Source organism: Sturnira hondurensis, unplaced genomic scaffold (genome assembly GCF_014824575.4).
Source record: "Sturnira hondurensis isolate 20B ecotype Veracruz unplaced genomic scaffold, ASM1482457v3 Scaffold0018725, whole genome shotgun sequence".
Taxonomy (NCBI): Eukaryota; Metazoa; Chordata; class Mammalia; order Chiroptera; family Phyllostomidae; genus Sturnira; species Sturnira hondurensis.
The window spans coordinates 1,423,213-1,429,227 of NW_028091356.1; the positions used below are offsets into that span (position 1 = coordinate 1,423,213).

Here is a 6,015-nt window from a genome sequence, read left to right on the forward strand (position 1 = left end):
AAAAGATAAGCCTTTTACTAAAGAAGTCAATAGGCCTGGGGTGTGGATACCCGCCCCAGACCTAGCCAGTTAGGGTTTTATGATCAGATCACCCTGTGAAGTTAGTTTCAGTTAGATTTATTATGCTGCCCCCTTTCTACCCACAATCCCATTTGCTAAAAGAAAAGGTAGTGTTGGAGAGGAAAAAAGTTTTCTTTGCTCCTTTTCAGGTCCCTGGGTGGATCTGAAATTAAACAGACAAGGACATTAATGGGAGAAAAAGCGTATACATTTACTAAAGTTTTTACATGGCATGGGGACTGAAGACTGGAAGAAAAGGTTAAACGTGAGTATTTTTGTGCTAGGTTTGGTGAAGAGTGGACGGTTGCAGAGAAATATGACAGGTCAAAGAGTATGAGGTGAGTGTAACTGGTTAGGGTTCCTTTTGGGGTCCCTTTGTCTTTGGAGATCAGGATGATGCCTTCCCTCCTGGTGTGGGGACAGTTCCTCTCACCTGAGGATCTCACGACCCGTTGTTAGGGAGAAGGGAGTACGGTGAGGATGTGCCCAAACAGCAAGTGGGGTCCTGCTGCCCGCAGATGCCCTCTAAGCAAAATTCCAGAAGCAAAGTTTTGGTGATAAAGGAAAAGAGTCTTTATTCAAAAGCTTCACAGTTTTGGATAACAGCTTTCCACATACATTAGTTACTTAAACCTATTGATTAACACTAAACTCTTTAACTTTTTTATGTTTAAAAAAATCTTTTAAAGATTTTATTTATGTTTTTTTTTCTTTAAACATTGATGTGTGAGATATATCAATAGGTTGCCTCTTGTACAACCCCAACCAGGGACCTGGCCCACAATCCAGGCGTGTCCCCCAACTGGGAATCAACCCGGGAACCCTTAGGTTCACTCAGTCCACTGAGCCACACCAGCCAGGGTGAAACTCTTTCACTCTCTGGTTACAACTTTAATCACTTAAGCCTGTCAATTAAGGCTAAACTTTTTAACACCTAAGTTCTATCATTTCCCCCAGTAAGTTTTAATTATCTTATTTCTATAGGGTTAGTTTAAAAACTAAAACAACATAAGATACAAAAGCTATACAATTCTGGAAGAATGGCAGGCTTCTGCCTCGGAGCTTGTCCCTTCTAGAACACCCAAGGAAGAATAACCCTGCCACTCTGCCAGGCAGCCCAAACCTAGGCTGTGCCCCGGGTTTCTTGTCCTCTAAAATACCACCCAATGGGAAACAGGCAGCTGCAGCACGATCACCCAGGCATCCTGGAGGGAGAGAGCCAGAGGGCCATGGGGCCAGGGGACCAGGGAGCCAGGAAGCCAGCCAGCCAGCCTCTGCCCTCCTTTTTTCCATGCACTCTGAAAGCATTCAGCTTCTCAGCCAATCCTGTCCTAGACTGTTTACCATTGCCTCAGCAAACTCCTCCTAAGGCCCCTTCCTATTCCTCTCCAGTGATCTGATTATATCTCTGTGTCTCCTGGGTGGGGTGGGGTGGGGTGGGGTGGGGAGGTCAATGTGATTTTCCTGTTTTCTCAAATACCTTTAGTTTAAAATATTCAATATGCCAAGGTGCCAATCTTTAAAATAAGAGATTCCATTTACTTTTAGAGGGGAAAGCAGGGAGAAAGAGAGGGTGAGAAACATCAATGTGTAAGAGATACATCGATGGGTTGCCACTTATAACCCCCCAACTGGAGACCTGGTCTGCAACCCAGGCATGTGACCTGACTGGGAATTGAACTGGTGACTTTTCAGCTCACAGGCCAGTGCTCAGTCTGCTAAATTACACCAGCCAAGGCCGGATTTGCACTTTAAAATGAATCTGGCTGTGCTCTGCGACCCCAGTCTGTGACCCCGACAGATCCACGTTTTCTTTTTTCTCACATCAATGTTTCTCTCCCTCTCTCTGAAATAAATGAATCTTGAAAAAAAAAAAACAAGTATAAAAATATGTAGATAAGTAAAAACGTTTTAAAAAATAATTTGGCAGAGGATTGGGAGGGACAAAGCGGGAGAGTGGGATGGGGAACAGTCTAAGGAGAACAGTGTAGGGAATCTGCCGAAACAGCTCTCATTCTGAGGAGGGTGATGGTAGTGGGGGAGGTAAAATGCATGAAGTAGAAAACGCGGGAGTCAGTGGGACCTGCAGGACCTGCAGATTCCTGCACAACTGCACAACTGAGAGGTCACCAGCTCTTTCTGAATTGGTGTAGATCATGGTATCAGACTCATTTTCACTGGGGGCCACATCAGCCTCCAGTCACCTCCAATGGGCCAAGTGTAATGTTAGGACTGTAAGTGCAACCACTCTTTAACCGGTAAGCAAGAGCTTAGCCCAGACCACTGGGAAGAGACAAGGGGCAAGATAGCATGAGAAAAGAGAGTGTCTTCCCCTATGAGACAGGTGTATATTGAACAGAAAACTCCTGCCTGCGTTTCCCTACTACCCTTCTCTAAAGCCAGGAAGTAACAACTATTAACACAACAGGCCATGTAAACAGTTTACTTAAGTGTAAAGTCTACCTTTCAACCAGTAAAGATTAGCCCTGCAAAATGCAAGGCCTCAAAAATTATTTGAAAACTCGGATTTGTTCCTCTCCACGGAAATCTTTAGTAAAAGGCGAAAGATTTATACGATTTGAAGAGAAACCAGAGTATGCCTTCCTGTTTCAGCTCGGAACCTGCCAGAGCAAGCCAACCCCAGAACACTTACGGTTGTTAGTGCCTGTACGGTGCGCGCTCCCTGCCTCCCGTCTGTACGGACCACACGTTTCTAACAGGCAGCGTCCCCTGCAACAGTGGACAGATTTCCGTGGGGCTGGAACTCGAGTGCCGTGAACTGTTTCCGAGGTGCACCACGGGTATTCAAATCGCAGGCAGCTCGGGTGGTCTGTGATACCAGCTGCCCCCGCGGGGCGGCGCCGTGGGGACTCTGGGGCTACAGGTCTTCCTCTCTTGTCTGCCCGTCCACCCGGGAACCCGTGCCCGGTTTGCCTGGAGAGGAAGGGCTTTTTCGTCAATGCAGGGGGCCGGGTACCTTGGGAGGGTGGGGTTAAGTCCCAATCTTCGATGTTTAGTCCTGTTGTTCCATACCCACAAGCGCTCCACAGTTTTAGGGACAGAAGCAGAGACTGTCCTGCATAGCCAATCAGGGATGGAGGGATCACGTAGGCGGCATATCACCCCGCCCCCAAGGGGGTGGCATTATCTTTTTTTTTTTTTTTTAATAAAATGGTTTTATTTGTTTAATTCTAGAGAGAGGGGACGGGAGGGAGAAAAACATCAGTGTGTAAGAGGTACATCAGTTAGTTGCCTCTCACACATCCCAAACACCCCAGCCTGGGACCTGGCCCACAGCCTAGGCATGTGCCCTTCCTGGGAATTGAACCGGCAGCCATTTGACTCACAGGGCACCACTCAGTCTCCTGAGCCACACCAGCCAGGGCAGCACCCAGTTTATCCTGAAGGACAGTTCAGTCTAGGGGAGGTGAAACAGTGTTAGCAGAGAATAGCAGAAGAGAAATTACGGGAGGTAAACACTGGAAGTAATTCTTGTGTACAGTGTGGCGTGTCTGGCAGGGCTCTGTCACAGAGAAAGATGGGGTGACAGCAGAGGCCAAGTGGAGTTGGGCCTCCGCTTGGATTTTATCTGGTTAGTGATGGGCAGGGGTGAGAAGGTGTGGAAGTCGGAGGGCTGAGTCCCACCAGGTGCCACACAGGGTGTGCCGCCTTGAAGGCAGTGGGACTTGTTCCGGAGACTGGCCGTGGTCAGTGCCCCAGAACTGACCATTCCTGGGGCAGTTGAGCTCCAAGTGGCTGGAATCCCTTCAGCTGCTGCCATACCAGGACACACCCTTCATCCTGTTTCAGGGTTTCCCTGCTAAGCATGCAATCAGAGCAAAAAATCTTTCAACAAAGTTAACATCTATATAAACTACAAAAATAGCACTGCCCTGGCAAGTTTGGCTCAGCTGGTTAGAGCGTCTTCCCATGTACCAAAGGTCATGGGTTTGATTCCTGGTCAGGGCACATACCTAGGGTTCCACCCCAATTGGTGCATGTTGGTTGGTGTGCATTCTGGAGGCAACTGATTGATTGGTATTTTCTCTCTCTCTCTCTGAAACCAATAAATGTATCCTCAGGTGAGGATTAAATTTTTTAAAATCTTTAGAAAAATACTTTTTTGTGCCCTGGCTGGTGTGGCTCAGTGGATTGAGCACCCATCCATGAATTGAAAGGTCACTGGTTCTAGTCCCAGTCAGGGTACATGCCTGGGTTTCGGGCCAGGCATGTTAAGAGACAACCTATCAATTTTCTCTCCCTCCCTTTCCCTTATCTCTCTCTCTAAAAAAAAGATCTTTTTAAAAAAGTAGACCCTGGCTGGTGTAGCTCAGTGGATTGAGCGCGGGCCTGCGAACCAGAGGATCGTGGTTCGATTCCCAGTCAGGGCAAATGCCTGGGTTGCAGGCAGGTTCCCTGCAGGCCAACTCCCAGCAGGGGATGCACAAAAGGCAACCATACATTGATGTTTCTCTCCCTCTCTCCTTCCCCTCTAAAGATAAATAAATAAATAAAATATTTTAAAAAATAATAAAAAAGTAGAGAGCACTTCTGAGATGCCAGGTCATTTCTTACATAAAGGATTTCATCCCCTGCTGGTGTGGCTCTGTGGATAGAATGCTGAGCTGTAAAGCGAAAGGTCAAGGGTTTGATTCCCAGTCAGGGCCCATGCCTGGGTTGTGGGCCAGGTCCCCAGTTGGCGGCTTGAGGGAGGCAACCTGGTCAATGTATCTCTCACACATCAATGTTTCTCTCCCTCTTTCTCCCTCCCTTCCTTTCTCTGTAAAAATAAATAAACAAAATGAAAAAGGATTTCATTTAAAATCCTGAAAGATACACAACAATCTCTAATATTCCCATTTCACAGAGGAGGACGCTGAAGCTCAGGTCCGTCGAGTTTTCCGGGTCACTCAGTCCGTGAGTGGCGCCATGGGCCAACGGCCTTCGCACGGTGCCAGCCTGCTGGGCTCTGCTAGTGGCCCGAACACTACTGGACCCAAATCCAGCAGCTTCTGTCCCTTGGACGTGTTGGATGCACTCTGTACTCGAGGTTCCAAGCCAACTACTCACTTCGCTTAGTCTTTTTAGGTATTTTAGTGTTGATTCAGCTGCATTAGGCTTATTTAGTTATTTTTTCACTTTTGTTCAGAACATGATGATCTGGCCTTTGGTGTGGTGGGTGAGGTGTGAGAAGGCAGAGCTCTCAGGGTGGCTGGAACCCAGGGTGTGCGGAAGCATCAGTTGAAACTGAGCCCTGGAACAGTTGGGGAGCGGCAATAACCACCCCCTCCCCACGGGATAGCAGGGGTGTGGCCAGAGTCTTCCATACCTTTGCAGCGTGGTTGTTCAACCTTCCCAGAACAAACAGCTCAAACGCTGTGGCTCACTGGTTGCTAACACAATTCTGAAGTTCTCCCCCTGCCCCCACCCCACCAGCCCCCTGGGTCTCTGGCCAGAGACATCTCTGGGGCACCTGGCTGGCTGCTGACTCGCAGAGGCCTCTGCCTTGGAGGTTGGTCTGGGCACGAAACTCCTAAAGCATCCCCGGCCCTGCCGTCTGCACTCTGGCAGCTGGCCACTTGCCCGATCTTCCTTTTCAGGTCCCAGCTGTTGTTTATGGCTGTGCTCCTCCACCCCATCCCCCATGCTACCGAAACAGGAAGGTGGGCTGGGAGTCGTGAAGTGTGCCAGGCTGGGTTAGGATGGCTCTGAAAGCCACGTGGTTGGTTTTGACAATGAAAACATTTGTATCACTTTGTGTGCTAAGCATTTCACCCAGACCACTACTCAGTACATAACAACATGTTTGCTGAGTATCGTCTTCACTTCCAGGTGCATTAACGAGAACTACAGACACGTGACAACAGCTTAGAACCTGGGCCTCTCCCACTTAGGAACAGAGTGGCCCCGACCTTAGGTCCTGACATTTCTACTCACAAACTTCCAACACTGTCG

At 48.4% G+C, this 6,015-nt stretch overlaps 1 non-coding gene across 1 annotated transcript; it reads right to left on the minus strand.

Moving 5' to 3' along the window:
• Positions 1-2,543: 2,543 nt before the first annotated feature.
• On the minus strand, positions 2,544-2,658 carry LOC119003392 (U5 spliceosomal RNA). The gene has a single exon (XR_005069953.1). It is a non-coding gene; the product is annotated as a U5 spliceosomal RNA (small nuclear RNA).
• Between the last annotated feature and the right edge of the window lie 3,357 nt (positions 2,659-6,015).